The sequence below is a fragment of the Dermochelys coriacea genome, chromosome 9, assembly GCF_009764565.3.
Source record: "Dermochelys coriacea isolate rDerCor1 chromosome 9, rDerCor1.pri.v4, whole genome shotgun sequence".
Taxonomy (NCBI): Eukaryota; Metazoa; Chordata; order Testudines; family Dermochelyidae; genus Dermochelys; species Dermochelys coriacea.
In genome coordinates, this window is record NC_050076.1 from 58,960,586 (window position 1) to 58,986,782 (window position 26,197).

The 26,197-nt window shown below is 47.6% G+C and overlaps 1 long non-coding RNA gene across 1 annotated transcript; it reads right to left on the bottom strand.

Annotated features, from left to right (window-relative positions):
* Positions 1 to 15,283: 15,283 nt before the first annotated feature.
* On the bottom strand, positions 15,284 to 23,805 carry LOC122455942. The gene is made up of 3 exons (XR_006274479.1): positions 23,128 to 23,805; positions 22,181 to 22,268; positions 15,284 to 17,662 (listed from the first exon to the last, which is right to left on the bottom strand). It is a non-coding gene; the product is annotated as an uncharacterized LOC122455942 (long non-coding RNA).
* Between the last annotated feature and the right edge of the window lie 2,392 nt (positions 23,806 to 26,197).

A 26,197-nucleotide genomic window follows, 5' to 3' on the forward strand; every position in this document is an offset into this window, starting at 1 on the left:
TCCCTCCAAGCTCCCGTCAGGATGAATCACATCGCAACTGCCTATTTGAGGGGCTGCATCAGGTGACATGCAGCCGCTGTGCTCCCCAGGCCACTGATGCACCCAGCACTGGATTATTACATTTTGGGGCCCTGTGCACAATGCAAATGCCCCCCACCTTCCCTGCCCCCAAGGAGTGGGAGGCCCTGGTTTGGGGTAGGAGAGGGTCCTAGGAAGGGGAGTCAGGTCCTGCCCCTGAAGGGTGGGAGCCCTAGTGGGGGTGATGACCTGTCCCTGAGTGGGGAGGGTGTTGTAGAGTGAGCCCATCCCATTCATCCTGCAGTGGCTCCTGCCCCAGGGGGGTGAGCCGGCTCCCCACTCCGGCCCATTGGCTCTCCCCACAGTGTGCAGGCAGGGCCCTTCCCCTGCCTGGACTCCTTCCTGGCCCTGAGTTGGCAGTTTTTTGTGCATCCACTGCCCCCACCCCAAGTGGCCAGGGGTTCCCCCTGCACGTGCACTGAGTGCACACTGGTTAACCTGGGCCTGGGGGCACGCCTCCTGATCATAGAATCATAGAATATTAGGATTGGAAGAGACCTCAGGAGGTCATCTAGTCCAATCCCGTGCTCAAAGCAGGACAAACACCCACTAAGTCATCCCAGCTAGGGCTTTGTCAAGCCGGGCCTTAAAAACCTCTAAGGAAGGAGATTCCACCACTTCCCTAGGAAACCCATTCCAGTGCTTCCCCCTACTCATAGTGAAATAGTGTTTCCTGATATCCAACCTAGACCTACCCCACTGCAACTTGAAACCACTGCTTCTTGTTCTGTCATCTGCCACCACTAAGAACAGCCTAGCTCCATCCTCTTTGGAACCCCGCTTCAAGTAGTTGAAGGCTGCTATCAAATCTCCCCTCACTCTTCTCTTTTGCAGACTAAATAAGCCCAGTTCCCTCAGCTCTCCTCGTAAGTCATGGGCTCCAGTCCCCTAATCATTTTTGTTGCCCTCTGCTGGACTCTCTCCATCCCTTCTGTAGTGGAGGGGGCCCAAAATTGGATGCAATACTCCAGGTGTGGTCTCACCAGTGCCGAATAGAGGGGAATAATCACTTCCCTCGATCTGCTGGCAATGTTCCTACTAATACAGCCCAATATGCCATTGGCCTTCTTGGCAAGAAGGGCACACTCCTGACTCATAACCAGCTTCTTGTCCACTATAATCCCTAGATCCTTTTCTGCAGAACTGCTGCTTAGCCAGTCGGTCCTCAGCCTGTAGTGGTGCATGGCATTCTTCCTTCCTAAGAGCAGGACTCTGTACTTGTCCTTGTTGAACCTCATCAGATTTCTTTTGACCCAATCCTCCAATTTGTCTAGGTCACTCTGGACCCTATCCCTACCCTCCAGTGTATCTACCTCTCCCCTCAGCTTAGTGTCATCTGCAAACTTGCTGAAGGTGCAATTAATCCCATCATCCAGATCATTAATAAAAGTGTTGAACAAAACCGGCCCCAGGACCGACCCCTGGGGCACTCTGCTTGATATCGGCTGCCAATAAGACATCGAGCTGTTGATCACTACCATTGAGGCCGACAATCTAGCCAGCTTTCTATCCACCTTATAGTCCATTCATTGAATCCATACTTTTTTAACTTGCTGTCAAGAATACTGTGGGAGACCATATCAAAAGCTTTGCTAAAGTCAAGATGTATCACATCCACTGCTTTCCCCATATCCACAGTGCCAGTTATCTCATCATAGAAGGCAATCAGGTTGGTCAGGCATGACTTTGCCTTGGTGAATCCATGTTGACTCTTCCTGATCACCTTCCCTCTCCTCCAAGTGCTTCAAAATGGATTCCTTGAGGACCTGCTCCATGATTTTGCCGGGGACTGAAGTGAGGCTGACTGGTCTGTAGTTCCCCGAGTTCTCTTTCATCCCTTTTTTAAATATGGGTACTATATTTGCCTTTTTCCAGTCATCCTGGACCTCCCCCAATTGCCATGAATTTTCAAAGATAATGGCCAATGACTCTGCAATCACATCCGCCAACTCCCTCAGCACCCTTGGATGCATTAGATCTGGACCCATGGACTTGTGCAAGTCCAGCTTTTCTAAATAGTCCTTAACTTGTTCTTTCACCACTGAGGGCTGCTCACCTCCTCCCCATGCTGTGTTGCCCAGTGCAGCAGTCTGGGAGCTGACCTTGTCTGTGAAGACCAAAGCAAAAAAAAGCATTGAGTACTTCAGCTTTTTCCACATCATCTGTCACTATGTTGCCTCCCCCATTCAATAAGGGTCCCACACTTTCCCTGACCTTCTTCTTGTTGCTAACATACCTGTAGAAACCCTTCTTGTTATCCTTCACATCCCTTGCTAGCTGCAGCTCCAGTTGTGCCTTGGCCTTCCTGATTACACCCCTGCATGCTCTAGCAATATTTTTATACTCCTCTCTAGTCATCTGTCTAAGTTTCCACTTCTTGTACGCTTTCTTTTTGAATTTAAGTTCGCCAAAGATTTCATTCTTAAGCCAAGCTGATCGCCTGCCATATTTGCTATTCTTTCTGCACATCGGGTTTGTTCCTGCTCCCTCAATAAGGCTTCTTTAAAATACAGCCAACTCTGATGGGCTGACATTCTGGTGCATGCAGAGAGGTGAAATCCTGCTCTGTTGAAATCAATGGCAAAATTCCCCCTGACTGCAGAGGGGCCAAGATGTCACTCAGGAGCATCCCTAGAAGATTGCTGTGATCTTATCTCAAAAGCAAGGACAAGTGGCCCCTTGGTGAGGAGGAGGAGGAGGAGGGATCCCAGCCTGCAGTGAGGACTCCACAATTAGGAGGCGAGATCTTCCCCTATTCTGTGACTACTGAGAAGAATGGGCCGCTATGGGATGTTTACCCCCTGAAGAAGGTGAAAGGATTAATGTGGTCCTGAGAGGCCAATTAACCCATCTGGTTGCACTTGGAGGCTGAGCCAGGCCTAATTAAAGATGAAGTCCAGCTGGGGGGGTTCTATAAAGAGAGGAAGCTTTGCGGGGGGGTAGAGAGGGAAGAACTCTGCAGTCCCTCTGTGAGTAGCAGGGAAGGGAACGGAACCTGGAGAGCGATGGAGATGTCACTGAGGTAGAGCATGCTTTGAAGGTGAGCCCTGACAAGGCCATATCCTGGACCTCCAGGGAAGAGAGCCAGTGAGGCGTTCCACTAAAAAGGAGCCTCAGGATGGAGCTTGCAGCCTGGGACAGGCCCTGATCAGAGCGGGCACTGGGGTGAAGGAGACTCTTGCAGTAGGCCTGAGAGAAGCCACCCCAGAGTCAGATCGCCTTGGGGTGGATGGGAGCGGAGCACCCAGAATACAGGCAAGACTCCAGGGAGGTAACCCTTGCGAGGCAACTTTCTGCAGAGGAACAGAGAGCGGGGGAGGACCCAGGATGGACTAAAACATAAGCCCAAAGGAGGGGGCAGAAGTTTTTGTTGTGGTTAGGTTAAAAGGGATATACCCTGGGGCAATGGCACTGACAGAGGCATGGGACGGCAGAGGCCCCTGGAGGGGTGAAAGACTCACAACCAGTCCTGTGTGGAATGCTGGCCATTTGGGACATGATACCACTGAAGCAGAGAGACTTTAACGTGGCCTGGCTGGAAGGCTGAGCCCGTGCCAGAGAGTGGTTGGCAGGGAGCACTATATGAGAAAAGATCTGCTCTTCCATGCCCAGCCACAAGGGGGCACCCACCGTGAGCCCACTCTTCCATGGGGCTGTACCAGATATTCCATTCCCTGCCAAATCTTGATGCTGTGGGAGAAATACCCAGCATGTGGTGTGTGCTGGTAATCCAGCTGCCTGGGACACATGGCTGGAGTATGAAGGTGGCCTGGATTCTTGCCGGGGGGGATTAGAATGACTCGCGGGAGAGGAGGCAATGAGCAGGGGGAAATATCAGTCTGCAAGGTCCTTCTGACAATAAGCATCAGGAAAGGAAAGAATTGGGTTAGAACCAGCAGCTGGCTCCCTGTGAGAGAACCCCTCCTCTGTAAACCAGATGTTCTCTACACCCATCAGCATGGTGACTCACCCAGGGGAAGGAGCTGGGCTGAGTCCACTGCAGGGAGAGCTAAGGTGAGTAACTGACAAGCCAGGTGCTGGTGCTGAGCCCAGGTCCCTGCGACAGCAGCTGGCAGAGTCCTTGGTGGCTGATCTGTGGCGGGTCCTCTGAACTGCAATGACAATGGGAAGGTTGTCGTCAAAGGAGGGGAAGGGGAAATGGCTTAGGAGCTAGACCAGTAAACAGATGAACGGATGTGAGGCAAGGGCCCAGAGGGCAGAATCCTGGCATCCCCTGGGCAATTGGTAAATGCCCAGTGCAGGCCAGTCCAGACCCAGCTGGCACTCAGGCTGCATCCCTTCCTTGGCCACAAGGGAAACGTGCTTAGCAAACTCTGTGTCAGATTGCAAAGGCGGGGGTGATAGAGGTGGGGTCTGAGGAGGATTGGCACAACTGGTGGGGAATCCAGGAGCGAGACAGTAGGAGAGCTGCCTGGCAGACTATAGGGATGACATGGGGAGGACCCAGGCAGGGTCAGGTGACTTGCCTCAGGTCACCCAGCAGAGCTAGGAGGAGAACTCAGCTATTGTCCTAATATAATTCTACTTTCTCTTACCCTAGCCAAGCCCAAGTGTCCAGCTCTACTGCATGTTAGTGCACATTGCATTACTGAAAACTTCCACTTTTGACAGCAGCAGGATCCTAGTGGTTAGAGCTACCAGAGATGCCCTAGGCCCTTGAGCTTTCCTTTCCCCGTAAGTACAGGAGCTGGGACTAGGATGTATCAGTTATTATTAAATAGGGCTCAGGTTTGTTTCTTCCCTCCTCTATAAAAGAATGTTTGCTCGTTCCCTAGAGCAGAGGAAACCACCCAGCTTGTCAAGGTTCCTTCCCCACTCTGAACTCTAGGGTACAGATGTGGGGACCTGCATGAAAACCTCCTAAGCTTACTTTTACCAGCTAAGTTAAAACTTCCCCAAGGTACAAACTATTTTACCTTTTGCCCTTGGACTTTTGCTGCAACCACCAAACGTCTAACCGGGTTTATTATTGGGAGAGAGTCATTTGGAAATGTCTTTTCCCCCCAAAAATCCTCACCAAAACCTTGCACCCCCCTTCCTGGGGAAGGTTTGATAAAAATCCTCACCAATTTGCATAGGTGACCACAGACCCAAACCCTTGGATCTTAAGAACAATGAAAAAACATTCAGTTTCTTACAAGAAGAATTTTAATAGAAGAAAAAGTAAAAAGAATCACTTCTGTAAAATCAGGATGGTAAATACCCTACAGGGTAATTAGATTCAAAACATAGAGAATCCCTCTAGGCAAAACCTTAAGTTACAAAAAGACACAAAGACAGGAATATCCATTCCATTCAGCACAGCTTATTTTCTCAGCCATTTAAAGAAATCATAATCTAATGCATATCTAGCTAGATTACTTACTAAGTTCTAAGACTCCATTCCTGTTCTGTCCCTGGCAAAAGCATCACACAGACAGACCCAGACCCTTTGTTTCTCCCCCCCCTCCAGCTTTGAAAGTATCTTGTCTCCTCATTGGTCATTTTGGTCAGGTGCCAGCAAGGTTATCCTAGCTTCTTAACCCTTTACAGGTGAAAGGGTTTTTCCTCTGGCCAGGAGGGATTTTAAAGGTGTTTACCCTTCCCTTTATATTTATGACACAGCTAATGGAGACTTCCAGAACAAATGGCCCTAAGAACTGGGAAGTGGTGCAATAGAAAGGAGTGTACAGGTGGTGGTAGGGGAAGTGTCCTGTAGCCTTCCCCATTCTCCCCTTCTCTCCCCAAGCCTGATTCTTAAGTCTCATTTTTGGCATGGATTCTGACAGCCAGTGAGCTTTGAAAAATCAAACTGTATTGTGGGCCCAAGCTAGCAGACATGGGCTTTGTTCCCTCACTGGGGTAACTAGCAGAAATAATAACCAAACAACACTGCAGCTCCGGACACCCACTGAACTTTGGGGTATTCCAAACCTGGACCTGAACAATTGTGGCTTATGCCCATTTCCAGTAAGTAGTCACAGCGAGACCAGTTTTGAAACAGGCTGCAGTAGCTGGACATTCTGGGAAGCCAAGATAACAGAGGTGGGCTGGGGGCTTGGTCAGGACACTGGGCCCAGAGCCCCCCTCAGAAAGGCAACAAGAGCCTTGCAGTTTGACAGCACGATGGGGTGAGGTGTCCATACACAGCAGTCATGGGAGACCTGACAGGCCAGCCATCACATGGCAGGCACCACTACCTCGGCACAGGAGTCCTGCCACGTGCCAAATCTTGGTTGGGCCAGAGCCACTGAAAGGAACAAAAATAACAACTCTGGTGCATGCCCAAAGCCCACACAGTCACTTGGGGGATGGGGGGAACCTTGGTATATCTTGGATGGACTCCAAAGAGCTTTCCACCTGACTCATCCTCTCCCTGTGGGAAAATAACCCAACACCCTTCTCTCTGCAAACATCTTCTGTGGAGGTACAGGAAGAATGTCCGCCTGCAGCTATGACACATAGCAGAGCGGCTGGCTGGGGCCATTGCAGCTGAGTAAACAGTTGCCTTCCCCGTCCCTCCTGTAAAGAGAAGCGTGAGGAGCAGGGGAGTCATCACATCTCTGGAACTGCAGCCAGAGCAAATATCAGTGAACACAATCCATGCATCGGAGGTGGCATGGTGCTGCCTCCATTGAGGGAGATACCCTACTGGGGCCCGCCTGGGAGGTAGGATGTTGCTGAGGGCATTTCCAGTCTTCCTCTTCCTAACTCTCCCTGCTTGATAGCCCTGATCAGTAGCCTCTGGCTCTGCCTGATCAGTTGCCATCCCCAGGGCTCCTTGAAAAGACTGGGGAAGCATTCTAAAGCTATTGCATGTCATATTGCTCTGTGCATCCCCTTATGCCAATTTCCCAGTGTTGCATGATCAAGAACAATGATCAAGAACCAGGAAGGTCTCTTGTTGTTATCTGCATGCATTGCAGTAACAGCTAGAGGCTCTGGTCAGGACTGGGGCCCTGTGGTGCTAAGCTCTGTACAAACATACAATGAGAAGATGGTCCCTGCCCTAAAGAGCTGCTATCCCAGCCATGTTGGTGTTCTGCTTCTTTAAACTGGGGGCGCTTTGCACATCAGCGGGATTGGGGCAGGTGTCTCTCGAGCAGGGGGATAGTTAAAATGTAAAGGCTGAACTGCAGCATCCTTTGCCTGGCTTGGACTGAGGGCTTCTTGGGGCAACATCCACATTTTGCTCTCTGGTTGTACAGTCCTGTGCACACGCTCAACATTCCATGAATAAATCGCAGGCAGTTGTTGACTGTAGTTTGGATCCAGGTGTGCTCCTGCATCCCAGCCTCTGCGGGGGCTCTTGGCTTCCTCTTGGTAGTAAGGGGAATCTGAGAATAATTCTGCTGACTGCCTAGTCTAATGTAAATCTCAACCTAACCTACTGTCTGTGTGGGCAATATTCCTTTCCCTTCCATCCTGTTACACCAGCGGTTCTTGGTGCCCCTCAGAGAACATAGGTCTGGAGGTTCTGAAGATTTTGTGGCATGTTGGAGGAGACACACCTAAGTATTCCATGAGGAAGGGGATTATATGAGAGGGTTGTCTGGGGGACTAGACACGATGATACAGACCTATGTTCTCATGCATTCCTCCCAGCCACCCTGCCCCCACCCCTACCCCTGAAGCCAGCACAGGATTCTAGAGAAGAGTTCGTGGAACTTCTTCAGGGAATGAATTTAAGGGATTTACAGGTTTCCTGGATGAAGAGTTTATGGATTCACCAAAGTCCATCTGAAGAGTTGAAGGAATTTCCCAACACTATAGAAAGTTTACAAACTTTCTGAGTCCCCTCTACCAAGCGTACAGAATTCTACGGGTCCTCCCTTAACAGAACTCCTGAGATTCCCCCATGAAGAGTCCATGGAATTCCTGGGATCCTCCATGGAGAGTTTATGGGAACCCTGTGGTCTGATATGAAGTACTGACAGAGCACTGGACTCCCCTCTGGCTTCAAGATCCCCAGGTTCCATGTTGGGAACTCCAGAAGTTCCCATCTCCTGCCCTCAGGTGAGTTTTTAGGGGAACCCCTTTGCCTCCCAGTCACCCACAGGATGAGTGACAGCCTTGCCTCAGTCCTTGCACTTCCTCTCTTTCTTCTACCCTGCTGTCCTACTATCTAAACCTCCAAATGAATCATTACGGTCTTCACTCCCTCATGAGGAAATCAGCTAGAGGGGAAGCTGTTACCCTTTTCATTCAGCATGATTGAACCCAGCTGCATTTTCTCCTGGGCCAGCTTTGAGAGACACCAGGATGACTCAGAGGTGACTTTGAAAGACACCAGGGTGACCCTGAGGGGGCAGGAGGACAGGGGAGGTAGTTTTACCAGAGCTGCGGAAGACATAAATGGGATCAAACCTCGAGGAGGCCAGGCGTTGGAGCTCAGCAGGAGGAGACTGCTGAGCCCATGCTAACGGCAGAGGCAGAAAGCAAGAGTCAAGAGGAACCTCAGCAGGCATGATCAGGCCCCACACAGTGGAATAAAGTACAGGAGGGTGGAAACATTCACCTGAAGGCAGCCCCAGGTTCACACCTTCATGGGTACTTTTTTTACAGGTGGCACGGCTGCATTTTCACATGCCTCCACTGCCACAATGGCCTCGGTGCCCTGGCATGGCAGGCAGGGCTGCGGGAGCGAAGGGTAGGGGAGCATGTGTTGCTCTCTGAGCTCTACACAACAGGGAGTAAGTGGTCTAGGCTAACTGGCGGGTTTTGCTGAAGTAGACAAATCAATAGTGGCTGTCACTCACAGGGTGAGTGAGTGAGACAGAGAAAGGGGGGAGGGCAAGGGCAAAGAGAGAGAGCCTGAATGGAAGAGCAGCCAGCTTGGAGAAAGAGGGGAGTTGCTGAGGGGGCAGGAGGGAATGGTGGCCTATGACATCATGGAAAGGGAGCATATGGAGGAAGCCACTGGGGTTCATCTCCTTTCCCCAAACCGTGTAGAGGATTCATCCTCCCTGCGAAGAGCCCACCATCCCTGATCCAACCTAATCAGAGGCACTGCAAGAGGCCTGGCTGCATTAGACACACAGGAGCAATGGAGACTCTGTCTTAATGCAAGTCACTTATTGACCCTACAGAGACAGAGGAAGATTGAAAGGAAGTGTAGGGAAAGAGCTCTTATTAGCATCACAGCCATATATTATCCTGTGGAATTTCTGCACAGGCCAGCGGGCAGCTAGCCAAAGTGGCAGCTGCTGCACAGGGTACTGGGCGTGACCTGGGTTTGCAGAGACACAGGGGACTTTCATGGTGCCCATGGACAGCCCCCCACAACCACAGAGCTGCCCCCACTCCCTAGGGTTAAGGAAGGACCAACCTCTTGGAGTGGAATGGACACTGATAGACTGATGAATGGATACTGGCAAAGCCACCAGCAAATTGGCTAACAGGATCCCGCTCAGCAACATGGTCCCTGTGAGCTCACTGTACAATGTTATCCTTGTTTAGTGCTGAGAGCAGGTGACTGGCAGTCCGGACACCGGGTTCTGTGCTGTGCTCTACACTGGATAACACTGGGCAAGTCACTTAGTGCCAAAGACTGCTCTCTGGTGTACATCTGGGTAATACAGTGGCTTTGTTAGAGTTGCTCTGGAGTTACATCACTATAACAGAGAACAGACTATGGCCCTTAATCTCTCTGTAGCTTGGTTTCCACTACAGCTGTAGAATGGGGATAGTAATACAGACCTATCTCCCAGAGAGTGGGAGGTATCAGCCACCCAAGTATATAAAATACTCAGAGAGTGCTCTTGCATGAAAACTGATTCTGAGACATGAAGTAAAATAAAATGGCACCCGAGCATCCCAGCTGCAGGGGACCTCACACTGATATATCGTAGGGCCTTCTCTAACCCCCAGTACCATGTGATCTGCGCTCCTCACAGTCTGGCACTGTGATGGTGGGACATGCTGCTACAGATGGAGACTGAGACACACAAAGACTAAGGCTGAGATCCTGAAATATATTTAGGTGCCTAACTCCTGTGGATTTCAAAGGGAGTCAGGTGCCTAAGCTCCTTTGAGGATCTGGGCCTAGGTCTGTTCTAGTCTATGAAGGTTTCTGTACCATGCTTATCGCTGTACTATCTGAGCGCTTGCCAGTTGTACATGTCTATCACCGCTCAGCCTCTGCCCAGAGGGGGAATCATGGGGAGTGTCTTATTTTGGCAGAGTTTTTTAATTATGGTTACTTTTTGTTTTATAAAGATACCTGTTGCTTGTTTATCCTAGAGAAAGCAACTCAAAGAAACGGACCTTGCCTTTGGAGCAGAAGCTGGGGAGGTGAACAACACTCCCAAGTTCCTGGGGGAGTTCATTCCACAGATCACCTCAGAGGAGTTTTACTTTTATGGTTGAGAGTTCCCTGGAGCCCAGGGACAACACTGTTGACCACAGTCTGTCTCAGAGCTCAGGCTGGTCTGTTAGATACCTGTAGCTCAAGCCATGGAGCACTTTGAAGATAAGGATAATGGGGATGTGAGAGCTCAGTGACAGTGAGGAATCTAAGTGTGCTCTGAGACGTAGCCAAGGTCACAGAGGACAGCCACGGCAGAGCAGGGCCTTGAACCCAGTCTCCCAAGTAGCAGGCTAGTGTCCTAACCATTGGGCCCTCCTGTTTCTCTAGCCAGAGCTCTGCTAATAGCTGAGAAGTGCAGACAGTCGAGCCTTGACATCTGTGGCCCAGTCCAACATCAGACCCCTGTGAGGTGACTGGTGTGCTCCTGGCCTCCCTTGATCAGGCACTCCCTCTTTCTAGGGATCTTTGCTGCACTCCTTACTGGAGCCATAGCATGACAGAGGAGCTCTCTGACTGAGCAGTCCCCTTTGACAATAAATAGGATGACAGGAGCTCTCAGGTGGTGACAGTCATTGCAAGTGAGGTTTGCCAAGTCCCACTGAAGCACAGGGCAAAATTTCTCATCACAAGGAGAGTAAGAGGCTTTAAAAACTGCCCAAAGGAGGAGCTCTGGGTACCCTTGTTGCCCAGGAGGAGGGAGATCAGGATTATCTGCCCTGTGGGCCAGCCCCCTCAGAAGATGGATGGAGAAACCTGTTGTCACATCCCCGAAGAGCCAGTTCTCTGTTCAGAGGGAAGCTGGTAGCCATTGTGGTAGGAGAGGGTTCCAATACAACTCCCATGATTCCTGCTGTCAGCCCTGGGGAGCCTGGCATCAGCTGAAGGGGACGGTAGGCTGAACTGCCAGAGAAAGGCAACATCAGAAAACAAGCTTGCTACCTAGGACACTCTGATCTGGCATTAACCCTTCAGTCACAGTGTGAAATTAATTAACTGTTATTAACAAATAATTCTGTCTTTGCCCTTCTATTTAAGCGTTTGTATTTCAGCAAGACCTGGCTCTCTGTCCTGACCCTTCAGCATAAGAGCTTTATAGCAGGATGTTAATGAACTGAATGAGCTAGTGCTGCAGCTTCCATTTTTCTTGGAATTTAGTCTCTCAGCAGCTGGACCCTGGCCAGGATTGAAAGGTCCTTCCAGCTCAGCTGAGTGAGTTACGCTCCACTCATCCATTTATATATGGCATATATTCAATACCCCATAAATATTTTCCCATTATGGGCCATGTCAAACATATATCATACCTTGTAGGAAACGGAGAGTTTACAACTAATGGTTCTAGTCAAGAGCTGCAAAATGAGTTACTGACAGGTTTTCAGACCTGCACAGAGCTCCTCCTCCCATGCCTTTTAATAGCCCATGCATGTTTAAATCCACTTGGTCACCAGGATGCTACTCAGCTAAACAGCCATGCAGTATGCTGTATCCATGCTCAAGACTGATTCTTTGAAAAGGAAACATCAGTTCTTGCAGCTCATGTGCTGCAATGTACTTTCAGACATTCACATTATTTGTGTTTCACATCCATACCAGGCTGCAGAGACACTACTTCTTTCCTGGTGAACACGAGATTAATCTCCACACAGCTCCATCTCCCTTTGCATGGGTGCTGGGACAAGGGCTATGTGAGGGGCTGCATAGTAGGAAGAAAAGGGGGAGTGACTTTGGGAAGGTCATGCTCTGGGGATAGTCTCTCCAAGTCAGGGAACTGACTGTTTCCTTTTCTGCTTGCATTTTCATGCTTCCTTGTTGGGAACATTACCCCTTGAAGAGAAGACCTGGCTGAATAATGAAATGTAACAATATTTTGCGCAATATTCACCTCAGTCTCAAAGCACTTTACAAAGGAAGTAGGTATCAGCACCCCCATTTTACATATGGGGAAATTGAGGCATCAAAGGTGAAATTCACCCCTTGCCCAGTGGGCCAACATAAGGCAAAATTGCCCAATGGGTCCTAAGTGGTGCCTAGGCCCATGTGCTGGCCCTTTAAACTGGGGCAAGCTTCATCCAGAAAGAGTAAGTAATGTGAAATCACACACAACTGGTCAATTCTTAGATTCACAGATTCCAAGGCCAGAAGGGCCCACTGTGTTCATCCAGTCTGACCTCCTGCATAACACAGGCCAGAGAACTTCCCCACAATGATTCCTAGAGCAGATCCTTTAGAAAAATATCCTATCTTGATTTAAAAATTGTCAGTGATGGAGAATCCACTATGACCCTGGGTAAATTGTTCCAACGGTTAATTACCCTGACTGTTAAAAATATATGCCTTATTTCCAGTCTGAAATTGTCTACCTTCAATTTCCAGCCATTGGATTGTGTTACACCTTTCTGTGCTAAATTGAATACCTCATTATTAAATATCTGTTCCCCATATAGATACTTAGATAGACTGTGATTAAGACACCTTCACTTTCCTTTGGTAAACTAAATAGGTTGAGCTCCTTGAGTCTATCACTATAAAACAGGTTTTCTAATCCTTTAATTATTCTTGTGGCTCTTCTCTGACACTTCTTGAACTGTGGGCACCAGAACTGGACACAGGATTCCAGCAGTGGTCACACCAGTGCCAAATACAGAGGTAAAATCACCTCTTTGCTCCTACTCGAGATTCCCCTGTTTATACATTCCAGGATCACATTAGTTTTTTTGGCCACAGCATCACACCTGGAGCTCATGTTCAGCTGAATCAAGGACCTCCAGATCTTTTTCAGAGTCCCTGCTCCCAGGACACCATCCCCTGCCCTGTAGGCATGGCTGGCATTCTCTGTTCCTAGGTGTGCACGTCCACATTTAGCTGTATCAGAACACACATTGTTTGCTCACACCCAGGTTACCAAGTACTAGAGCTGACAATGGAATCCAGGAGTCCTGCCTCCCAAGTCCCTGTGCTAACCATTAGACCATACTGCCATTAAGGCAGCAGCTCCCTAATCAGGGCACCCTTCCATGGAGGCTGGCTGGTGTCCTCCAGGCTTCTGCAGTGCAATGGCCTTTGCTGAAAGATGTTTCCGTGAACCCTCGCACTCTGTGCTCCCTGCTTTACTCCGAGACGCCAAGGTTCCATTTGTTATCAACCCCTCAGGAACACTGCGACAGGCAAAAGAATATCCAGGGCGAGTGGGATTGGGAGAGCACGTCCCCCAGGCTGAGCTAATCATAGAGGAGCCATGACGCAAGGATGGGGGAGAGCAGGGTGTTGACCTTTCCCAGGCTCTGCTGTGCTCCACGCTCCAGTTCCCTGCCAGTTTATTGGCCACTGGAGCGAGACCAAGAGAACATCAGCCAGGACAGAACGAATAAACATCCGAGCCTGGGCTTCCTTCCTTCCTTCAAGTAACCAAAAAAAGGGGAGCAAAATGAAATTATATGTAAAAAACAAACACAAATAAATAAACAATTGTGTCTCCTGGGGACACAGTGCATTCTAGGGGGAGGGGGCAGGCTAAATTCAGAAAGGCGCATCTCAGAGGAATCCTCGTGAATGGTGAGGCCCCAGTGTCTTTGAGAAAGCACTCAGGAGTCCACACTGCAATTAAACACCCGCGGCTGGCCTGTGTCAGCTGATTCGGGTTCATGGGGCTCAGGCTAGGGAGTAATTGCAATGTAGACATTCGGGAACCTTCCCCGCCCTTAGCATTAGCCCGAGTCACCTGACATAAGCCAGCTGCGGGTGTCTAGTTGTCATGTAGACATACCCTTAGAGCCCCTGGCTTGCCCTGGTAATAGTCTACCTTGTACTATAAGCCTGAATAAGTCTGATCCACATAGCCCTTGAAGCTTTTCCATTCTCCAGTGGGCTTTGGATCAAATGGTATGTACACTACTGCACATCTGCTTTAGCTAGGGATGATCTTTCTGTTGATTTTTCTTTTATTATGTTCCTTGCAAAATTGCCTGGAAATTGTTCCAGCCAGGTATAAAATTTTCTTGCCTTCCCTGTGCCAAGGCAGCAAGAAGACAGACTAGCTAGCAGATCCATCAGAACAATTGCTTGTCCTGAGTCAGCTGAATTTGACAAGACTGTGTTAGATATTAGCTGCACAATGGCCTCCCCCAACCTGGAGTGTGGAAGATTCACACCACACACACCTGGATTTCCTTAATAAAGTGCTTAACCTCTGTCTGAAAACAACAATATATTTTCAAAGAGTCACAGAGATCAAAATATTGGCTCAGTGAGCAAGCACAAGTGCAGGTGAGAACATTAGTTGCAATGTTGTGTCAGATCGTACCTGTGTAATTAGCCATTTCTAGACAATGGCTGATTGTCTTTAATGTGTGTCGGCAGGGCAGGGGGCAGCTTTCCAATAGGAAACTATTTTGCACAGGGATCGTGATGCGGCAAATGGAGTCCACATGTTGCAGCTGGACAGCTCAGCTTTATATGCAATTACCACCTCCTGCCACTCTGCCATGAGCAGGGAATGCTGAGGCACTGAATATTATATATATAGGGCCACGTCCCACAGCTCTTACTCCTGTAGAACTGAGTCCAGCAGTGTTGGAACCCAGTTTACACTGCTGCAACATCCCCAGCCTCCACTGATATTCCCCAAAGCCATGTCCCTTCTCGCCTCCAACTATTATAGCAAGCCAGGCTCTGTGGTATATAATACACTGTGAGTTTAAGGAATGCCTCTCACCTAAGACACAAGGATGACAAAGTGTATTACCCAAAGCTGGTGGAAACAAGTTAGAAGGAGCAATTTTCTATTGGACGATACAGTTTCATCAAAATCTAAACATTTTGTGGGAATGTGTCAATTTTGAAAAAATCAAAAACCGTCCGTTTGATTTTCTTGCATTGTTTTGATGTTAAAATCTCTCATTTCAATAGCAAACGTTTCATTTTGTCTTTATCGTTTTGATTAATCCAGTTAGATTTTTACATTATATTAATATGAAAAGAACATATTATATTTATAAAATATATGACATTTAATGTTTTATTTTATATTATGTTTTGAAGTTATCAAAGTGAAATGGTTTTACCTTATTGGAACAAAATTATTTCACATTATTAAACAGAAATGTTTTGATCGTCCTGAATTGAAACTTTCCAGAATTTTTGTTCTGTGGAAAATTTTGAAATTTTGGGTTTTCATTCCATTTTATGTTGAATGGCAATCCCATTTTCTGACTAGCTCTACTATTATCCCCATTTTAAAAGTGGAGGATACAGGGGCCCAGAGAGTGGAAGTCTAGTCAAGGGTACAGCCAGGAATAGAACCTAGGTGTCTTGCTGTGACCACTACCCAGTGCTTCCACCCAGGAAGTATACTTTGACCAAGCATGGACTGATGGCACAGACAGAAGAGCTCCCTCTGTCCCTTTCCTAACCAGACTGCCTGGAGTGGAGCATCATGATGTTCCTTACACTGGAGAGTACAATTGAAGCCTCCATGTACCAGCAGAATTGGTCACATGACCATCAAGGGTGCAAATGAATAGGAAAGGTAAAATAAAAAGGTAATTGTCTTTCACATGGCAAGTTGTTGGAGAGGGCGCAAGCTGAGGAGAGGATGCATCTGTAGGATACGGAACGGCTTTCCTAACAACACAGTGATGTGCTGCTGACCTCAGAACTCAGGAGTGATGGATCTGCAGGCAGAGCTGTCAGTGTCTTTCCCAGGCAGGAGGCTAATTCTGTGTCCTAGAAGCTGGATGTAACATCCCATCATTGCTCCTCAGCCCAGGGAAGGAAACAGAAGCATTATGAGGGCTGCTGCTTTTTTTAAAACAACTTGTGACCTATGTAGTTGCATCTAAATTAGAGTAATTTATGGGGGGAGGGGGGAGACAGTAAGTTCCCAGGTCCTGAACTTTGTTGGAGAATCCACTGCAGGCTCTTCTGCCTTAATAAGCCCTAGGTACATCTACACTGCAGTAAAACTGGCCTAACTCAGTTGACTTGGGCCCACGGGGCTTGGGCTGCAGAGCTAAAAATAACTCTGTAAACGTTTGGGCTCGGGCTGCAGCCCTCCCTCATCGTAGGGTCTCGGAGCCCAGGTTCCAGCCCAAAGCCAAACATCTACACTGTGATTTTATAGCCCTGTGAGCTCAAGTCAGCTGAGCTGGGCCAGCCGCAGGCCTTTGATTGCCGTGTAGATATACCCCTAGAGGCCACCATACATCTCTCTGTGATAATCAACACGAGGCTCTTGAGACACATGCCCCATATGTGGCTCCTTCTAGCCAGGCATCCCAGGATGTCCTGAGGCCGAAGAATCATCTGCTACAGGAACAAAAGAGTTATTTAAAACCAAGCAGAGAGAGACACATACACCCTTGTAGAGACACACACACAGACATGTGCTATTGGGGGCCAGGCCTTTAAGAGCTGAGACTCTGGTCAGGGCGCTGTGATGCTCTTGTTGTTGTGCACGGCCAGTTGGAACAAGGCACAGCATAAAGCAGAGCTCTTGCAAGCACCGTAAGCACTGAGTGCTCACTGAACACCACAGATATGAATTCAGTGCCTTGAAGAGGACCAGAATTCTTGAATTCTCTACCTAGAATGCCAGATCCCTGCAGAAGTCCTAGCTAGTCACTGTTTCCTGGTATTAACTATTCAATAGTACTTATATTATTGTTTTTAATATTTGTGCTATTTGGTAGCAACCCCATCAGGATCTGTGCCAGGAGCTGTACAAAGGTGTGGGAAGACTTGATCCTTGCCCTGAACCTATTACAGTCTAAGAAGACAAATGACAAACAAGGGATAGGAAGGGAAGGGTAGGTGAAATGGAAAATGATAGGTCTGGATTTTCATTATTATTATTATTGTAAATGGATAAAATAAGTGCTAGATAGCCCATCTTCTGACCAACCATAACATCTACACAATGGTACTATGTAATAAACTTGTCATACCCACAGCTGCATTTTCAATGTACATTCATTACTTTTGTAATATTATTGTTAAAGTGCATCACCTTAGCACATTGGAGCCCCAATCATAGACTGGGACCCTGTTGTGCTAGTGCTGTACAAACACACAACAAAAAGATGGTCCCTGGCCCAAGGAGCTTCCAGTAGCACCATCTCCTACTAAGCAGGGATCTGTGACTCTGTGTCAGTCTCTCTGTGCAGTTCTCTTTGATGACAAAGTTGGTCTTTGGAAGAAGCAGGTTCAATGCTATTGGGCTACGGAAGGTTGGCTGCTAGGGCTCAGCTAACACGTGAGCATTGCAGGGAGTTGTGACAGCTGTGGATGAGAGAGCCAACAGGGAAAGGAAGGGATAGATTAAGAAGATTCATGTACTGAGCCTCACACATTGAGCAATCAGTTGCTTCACACCAGCGGTGCAAATCTCAAGTTCTCGCCTTCAGGCCCCACTTCAGCTTGACTGCATGCTGAAATACTTATGAGGCCAATGGGATGTCACCTCTCCATGATATCATGAGATAACATGACATTGCGGCATACTTACATGATTATACATCTCAATGCAGACCCATCATATTGCAATATCTTAGCATTGTGCAACAGGGTAACAATGTGCTATTGCAAAGGAGGGCTACTACCACCTTTGGGGAGGTGAAGGAGGGTAGGTCTTTTTCCTCGAGACACCCACTGAGATCCCCTTTCAGCCTGAGCATTCTGCAGTATAATTGCAAAAAATGCTGGAGCAAGAGAGAGAGGGCTGGAATGTTGGCCAAGTGTATGAGCAGTGGGAAAAGGAGCAGGTTAAGTTGGCTAGACAATGGACAGCAGTTGGGGGTGGGGGGAGATTGATTCTAGGAACATGGGATTTGTCATTGTCCACAGGCTGGTTGATAGGTATCTCCTTCATAGGCATTAGCATGGACACACACTCTCTCTCTGGAATCAAGGGGCTGCAACAAATTCTCATGGATGCTGAAATACCTCAGCTCTGAGCTCACTCTGAGTGACTAACTTGTTTATCTCCTGTGGGAGCTGCTCTGCTGTAATCAAGCATTTGGGAAGCATTAGATCTCAGCCAGCTCCTCTTGAAGTTCCAGTCACATCCCCCTCCCCAAAGAACATACGCTAAAAATACAAAGCCCAATGACACATCACCCGTGTTTTTTCTCCTAAAAGTAACTCATTGCTAATCACTCCATTACTTTACTACATCCTGTTGGATTAGCAGTAGAAATAGTTCAAAGACTCAGAACAAATGGCAGATGTCAGGGAAATCAGAAGCTTTTTGCAGAATTCACAGGCCTGAATTTCAGACATTAATACATGCAAGTTACTGCTATTGCATGTACAAAACAGGTATTGGTGAATGCAGGTGGTTAGTTATATGCATAAATGGCCATCTGTGCAAAAAATGCCCAATTTGCAGGTGTAATCATAGTAACTGGGTGTTTCTGTTTAGATGCACAATTGCATTTACTTTTTTGTTTGTGTAACTGCACGCATTTTTGAAAATCAGTCCCTATGCATTTTTCATTTTCTTATTGCATGGTAAAGTAATTGCACAGTTAGCAGTAAGTTACTCATAGGGGGATAAAGTTAATGGTAATGCTCTGCCTGAGAATAAGGGAGACCACATTCATAAGAGCTTTTGACAAGTTTCAGAGTAGCAGCCGTGTTAGTCTGTATTCGCAAAAAGAAAAGGACTACTTGTGGCACCTTAGAGACTAACATTTACTAGAGCATAAGCTTTCGTGAGCTACAGCTCACTTCATCGGATGCATTTGGTGGAAAAAACAGAGGGGAGATGGAAAAAAACAGAGGGGAGATTGATCAATCTCCCCTCTGTTTTTTCCACCAAATGCATCCGATGAAGTGAGCTGTAGCTCACGAAAGCTTATGCTCTAATAAATTTGTTAGTCTCTAAGGTGCCACAAGTACTCCTTTTCTTTTTATAAGAGCTTTTGTAACTGTTCAGTTTTGTACTGTAAAGAGTCAGATTCTCAGCAGCTTTCAGAGCTGACATAGAGTCCAATCCCCTGCTCAAAGCAGGACTAACACCAAGTAAATCATCCCAGCCAACGCTTTGTCAAGCCGGGTCTTAAAAACCTCTAAGGATGAAGATTCCACACCTCCCTAGCTATGTCTCATGCCTATACCTTCTGTATCTACATGCAAGGCACTGAAAATGTACCCTATGAGTTACACTTCCAAATCAGGCTAACAATTCGATTTTTCAAGTCACCTGATTTATTTAATATCAATGCAACAAAAGCTGATGATTTGAAAAACAAAGGTGTTAGGAACCAATTATGCAACCCTGCCATGAGTCCCAGATGTACAAATGTAGGGCTTACCAGCCTAGTTGCCTCAGCTGACTCAACTATCAATCCAGGGTCTAAAGAGAGACAGGTGTCTCAGGTACTCTGGACCTAAACCATCAAGATCTTTATAGATCTAAGACAATAGCTTGAATTCCAGCTGGAAATAAACTAGAAGCCAGCTCAATCTAGACACCTCTGGTGTCATGCACGCAAGAGGAGAGTTTAACTACTAGCCAGAACCCAGATATAGCAGATTATGTTTGTTCTCTCCTGACACATGAAGATAGAAAGAACATCCAGTGTCACTGCTGCTATCTCGACTTCCAGAAGCACATGGAGATTTAACAGGATCTCTAGGCTGTAAATCTTAGGCCCTGTCTACATACACAAGTTGTGCCAGTTTAACTACATCTATTTAAAACCACACCTTTGGTTGAACTGGTGCAACTTTGTGTGTGGACCAGGTCTTAGTAACAACAGGCAGGCATATCCCCTCAGCTGAAAGGGCTGAGATTGCTTCACCGCCTCCTTGCTTTGGTTGCCTTTCACAGCCTTTCATTATCATCTCTGTCAAAGCTGGGGTAAGCTTTCTCCAGCCAGTTCTCATCCAAACCTGCCTCTTGGCCAGACACAGGGAAAGATAAGTAAACTGTGCAGACCCATGATATAAAGATGCACAGCTGAGTACTAGCAGAATATTGATCATACTGCATTCCAACTCACCTAAAAAGAAAAGGAATACTTGTGGCACCTTAGAGGCTAACAAATTTAGAGACCAAACCACCTATCGCCTTTTGCAACCTCACATACACATTGAGCAGGAGGGACACCCACAGGAAAAGAAGAGCAATATATCTGCCTGCATCCTTTCCAAGAAAAATGAATGGACCTACTCAAGGGTGACTCTTTCTATTCCTGTTATGGTCTGTGGTAGATGGTATCACAGTCTAATGGAATCAACAGATTTCAGAGTAGCAGCTGTGTTAGTCTGTATCCGTAAAAAGAAAAGGAGTACTTGTGGCACCTTCGAGACGAACAAATTTATTAGAGCATAAGCTTTCGTAAGCTACAGCTCACTTTATCGGATGCATACAGTGGATGTGTCATTACACAAAGTAAAACTATTTCCCCTTGTTTATTTCCCCCCTCCTACTGTTCTTGTAAACTGCTGGAAATGGCCCACCTTGATTACCACTACAAAAGGTTCCCCACACACACACCCCACCCCACTCTCCTGCTGGTAATAGCTCACCTTTCCTGATCACTCTTGTTACAGTCTGTATGGTAACACCCATTGTTTCATGTTCTCTGTGTATATAAAATCTCCCCACTATATTTTCCACTGTATGCATCTGATGAAGTGAGCTGTAGCTCATGAAAGCTTATGCTCTAATAAATTTGTTAGTCTCTAAGGTGCCAAAAGTACTCCTTTCCTTTTTTTTTTTAATGGAATCAAAATTAACATTTGACCTTTGCCCATCATCAGAAGGAGGTCATCACTGGCCAATGAGACCAGCATCACTTCTTTGTCATATTCATAGATATCATACTGGAAGGGTTAAGAATCTCTGAGACCTTCAGATGCTGCCATGGACACCTCATCCAATCCTTCTCTATGTTCTGTCCTATAAAATGAAGACTAGAAATAGGGTGTTATAGGGGGAGACTGTTGGTTTTTTGAGCATGAGCTTAACAGTTGATCATTAAGAGCTGCCCTCCCAAAGGGAGGTAAAGCCAATATGCACCAGAAGTGGACACAATGTGTCTCCACTGGTTCTTGCCAACCAAGAAGGATATTGCTTCAGACCACAACTGGCAGTGTGAAGCTCTCCAAAACCCCAGTGACCGCAATTGGCCAGGAACCTTGGCAGAGAAGATGTCACTTTTGCCTCCACATTTCCACCACCATGGAAAGGACCAACCCAATTGGAATCTAAGCGATCATATCTATAATGTAGATATAAAACTCTTTATCAAGAAGAGCACTCAAGACTGTTTCTGGGCAAAGACAATTGGGATTCACTAGGTTGTCCACCATGCAAAACAGTGCCACTGATCAGGACTTAGGTAGAGGTGAAGGTGAAAAGAGAAAACCCCTTATTCACCTTCAGTTAGTGTGATATGTTAAAATGTGTTTATATCACGATTAGTGATGCTAACCTTCCCCTTTCCAGCTTTATCTATCACATTGCAGCTGTATGCCAAGGAGACCTGTCAGGATGGGGCAGATGGAGGGGCATTTAGGAACCACCTCACTGAAAGGGGTGAACAGAAGAGAATCACAATGTCCACCTAATCATCTATAAAATTATCCATCAAGACAAGTGGTCATATGTGAAAGGAGGTTGGAGGTTTCAAGCCTGGCTCTTCGTGGACATTTAGCCACATCAGAGAACTAATTCAGTTTGGCACAATTTTCTGTCCTTGCTCAAAACACACCTGATACTGAAAATAGGAAGCATTATAGATTAGTACTGGTAAAACTGTAAACATCTCCAGGACTGGAATATCATACCTCAGGGAGAAGAGGACTGGAATATGAAGGAGGTCAGCAGAAGGTCAGCAGTGAGGTGAATTGGCAGAGCTGGGAATGGGAGCCAGGACTGGCATGGACATGAATTAGCAGAGCTGTGTGGGAATCCATTATAAAATTATAGAATCATAGGATTAGACAGGACCTTGAGAGGTCATCTAGTCCAGTCCCTTGCACTCATGGCAGAACTAAGTATTATTTAGACCATCCCTCATTATACAAGTGAACACTTTGATTTCAACAAAATATATCTGGTCTCAGGAACATAAAACGTAGGATCAACAGGAAGAGACATCTCATTCTCTGACTGTAGTATGCAGTCCACATATACATTCACTGGCATGAACTTCTTTTTAATAGACAAAAAGGATTCAAGTCCAAAAATCCTTTGACAATGAGGCCCCTCTAGTGGGCAGACAGAAAATTCCCACAAATAGTTTGCATTAAGTTCATATTTTAGGAAAAACTCATCTTGATTTATTTTAACTTTCTGGATCCAAAATATTCCTTTTATTTCTAGTCTTTCTTAACCAGTGTGCTACAATATCCATCTTTTCTTCCAGTTCCAAAGATTCTTTGTCTTACATTTCTTGAACTTTTATCTTAGCCCACAAATTCAACCATCTGAGAGAGCAAATCACCCTGTAGATTCCTCCAAGCAATATGATTCCCTTTTCTCTTTTTCTAAGTGAATTTGGTGCCAGATTCCCAGCTGTGGAGACTAAAGCTGTCACTATATTCACAGAACAGGCATACCAGGGGCCTCGGCCAGTACAAGCATTCTTATTCTTGCTGCAATATGTTGAGAAATGGGAGGAATTGCTGAGCTTGGACCATTTTAAAAATGTGAGAGCTGTGTCCTCAACCAGTCATAAGGCAAGTAAGTGACATGAAGGAACCTCTCCCTGATGCATCATGCAATCTCTTACCTGTTTATGATCTGAAACAATGGGAACCCAGAATAGAGAGTGCAGGCCAAAGAAATTCTGAGGTCCTTTGATACTATAATGGTCTTCTCCGTGCCACCTCTCCCTTTGATATATGATACACAGATTATTAAATTCAGCTAAAATTGTACCCAGTCATATCAGGTCTGAATTTGACCAAAGAATCTAGAGATGGAAAAAACCTGTTAGATCATCTAGTCACAAATCATCCGTCTTTCTCTTACTGAAGGTAAGGTTGGTACTACATCTGCTTTTCTCCCTTACCTGAATACTTCCCCAAAACTTTAAATAAATAATTGTTCTTTTCACAGTCATATGCTCTTCAGTTTGCAGACTGAGAAGTGTAGCAATTTACTGTGAAATCCACCTACAAGACCTAAATGTCTAAATGATCTAGATGTCTCCTTGGTTATGTAAACATGCAGAGATGATTGGCAAGAGGGAAAGGGTGTAGGACTGTCTTAAATTCAGCCGGCAAGAGGTTTAGGAGAGTCTGATGCACATTGGACCCTTACTGTACATTCTGCCATGTGACATAATGCAAATACTATGCTGTGGGGATGTGGCACTGTCACATGTGACACAGGGAGCCTGTGCTGTCATGCAAGACAAACACCATGACAAAGAAGCTGCAGGAGCATGAAAGCAGCCCCCTGGCCATGTCCCCACCCTCTGGGCTTCCCGCCTGGCCCAGGGCAGGTGGAGGGTCCGTGCCCCTTCCCCACTCTGCCTCTTCCCCCAAGGCCCTGCCCACCCATTGCTCACTCCTCTCCACCACTCCCTCCAGGCCACCCTGCCTGCCACTCACTCCTCTCCACCCCTGAGGCTCCCTCCATCGCTCCTCTCCGCCCCCTCCCACGAGCTCCCCAGCCCCTCGCTCCTCTACACCCCCTCCCCCGAAAGCCCCCCACCTATCACTTGCATCTCTCCACTCCCTCCTCCGAGGCCCCCGCTGCTCACTCTCCTCATGCCTTTTCCTGCCCTTAAGGGTCCGCGATGGGGGGAAAGGGGGCACAGAGAAGAGCGAATGGCAGGCAGGAGCCTTGGTGGGAAAGAAGTGGAACGAGGGGCGGGAAGAGGCAGAGGTTAGGGTGAGAAGAGGCAGAGCAAGGGCAGGCCTTGGGAAGAAGAGGCAGAGCGTGGGTAGGGCTCAGGGCCAGAGCGAGGGCGGAGCACAGGAAGAACCCTGGTCCAGATGCCATTGGCCTCCTTGGTTCTCCGGAACTTCCAGCGGTGGCACTCCAAAGGCAGCAGACTGGCACACCTGCATCTGGCATTTCTTGCCTGTGTGGGGAGGCTAAGGGTCACCAAACCTCTTAAACCTGCCGCCTATGTCTTCTCTTCTCCAGACTAAAGAAACCCAATTTTTCCAATCTTCCTTCAGAGGTCATGTTTTCTAGACCTTGAATCATTTTTGTTGCTCTTCTCTGGACTTTCTCCAATTTGTCCACGTCTTTCCTGAAATGTGGTGCCCAAAGCTAGACACAATACTGCAGCTGAGGCCTTATCAGCACAGAGTAGAGAAGAAGAATTACTTCTTGTGTCTTGCTTACAATACTGCTGCTGATACATCCTGGAATGATGTTCATGTTTTTTGCAACAGTGTAATACTGTTGACTCATATTTAGCTTGTGATCCACTATGATCCCCAGATCCCTTTCTGCAGTACTCCTTCCTAGGCAGACATTTCCCATTCTGTATGTGTGCAACTGATTGTTCCTTCCTTAGTGGAGCACTTTGCATTTGTCCTTATTGAATTGCATCCTGTTTACTTCAGAACATTTTTCCCATTTGTCCAAATCATTTTGAATTTTAATCCTAACCTCCAAAGCACTTGCAATCCCTCCCAGCTTGTTATCGTGTGAGCTGTAGCTCACGAAAGCTTATGCTCAAATAAATTTGTTAGTCTCTAAGGTGCTACAAGTACTCCTTTTCTTCCAGCTTGACTGTGAATCACTGATGATTATTCTCTGGGAATGGTTTTCCAGTCAGTTATGCACCTACCTTATAGTAGCCCCATCTAGGTTGCATTTCTCTTGTTTGTGTATGAGAAGGTCATGCGAGACAGTATCAGAAGCCTTACTAAAGTCAAGATATACCACATCTACTGCTTCTCCCCTATCCACAAAGCTTCTTACCCTGTCAAACAAAGCTATTAGGTTGGTTTGACATGATTTGTTCTTAGCAAATCCACGCTGACTGTTACTCATCACCTATTATCTTCTAGGTGTCTGCAAATTGATTGCCCTAGCCCTGATCCCCCTCCCACCCTCTGAACTCCTCGGTCCCAGCTCGGTGCATCCTCCTGCACCCCAAACCCACCTCAAAGCCCGCACCCCCAGCCGGAGCCCTCACCTCCCCTGCACCCCAGCCCCCTTCCCCAGCCCTGATCCCCCTCCCACCCTCTGAACCCCTCGGTCCCAGCCGGAGCACCCTCCTGTACCCCAACTCCCTCATTTCCAGCCCCACCCCAGAGCCCAGATGCCCAGCCAGAGCCATTACCCCCCCCCAACTCTCTGCCCCAGCCCGGAGTCCCCTTCCGCACCCTGAAATACTTATTTCTGGCCTCACCCCGAAACCTGCACCCCCAGCCCAGAGCCCGTACCCCCTCCCACACCCCAACCCTTTGCCTCAGCCCAGAGTCCCCTCCCATACTCCGAACCCCTCAGCTCCACCCCCCATCCAAGAGCTCCCTCCTGCACCCCAATTCCCTCATCCCCAGCCCCACCCAGAGCCCGCATCCCCAGCTGGAGCCCTCACCCCCTCTGGCATCCCAACCCAGTTCCTTAGCCTGGAGCCCCCTCCCACACCCTGAGCTCTTCATTTCTGGCCTCACCCTGGAGGGTGGAATGAGTGCAGGGTGGGGTGGGGCAAGAGGAATGAATCTCTCACTCCATCCCCCTTCCCTCTGTCACTCGGTCTCCCCACCCCCCACTCGCTCATTTTCACTGGACTGGCTCAGGGGGTTGGGGTGCAGCAGGGGGTGAGAGCTCTGGCTAGGGGTGGAAGCTCCAGGGTGGGGCCAGAAAGGAGGAGTTCAGGGTGCAGAAGG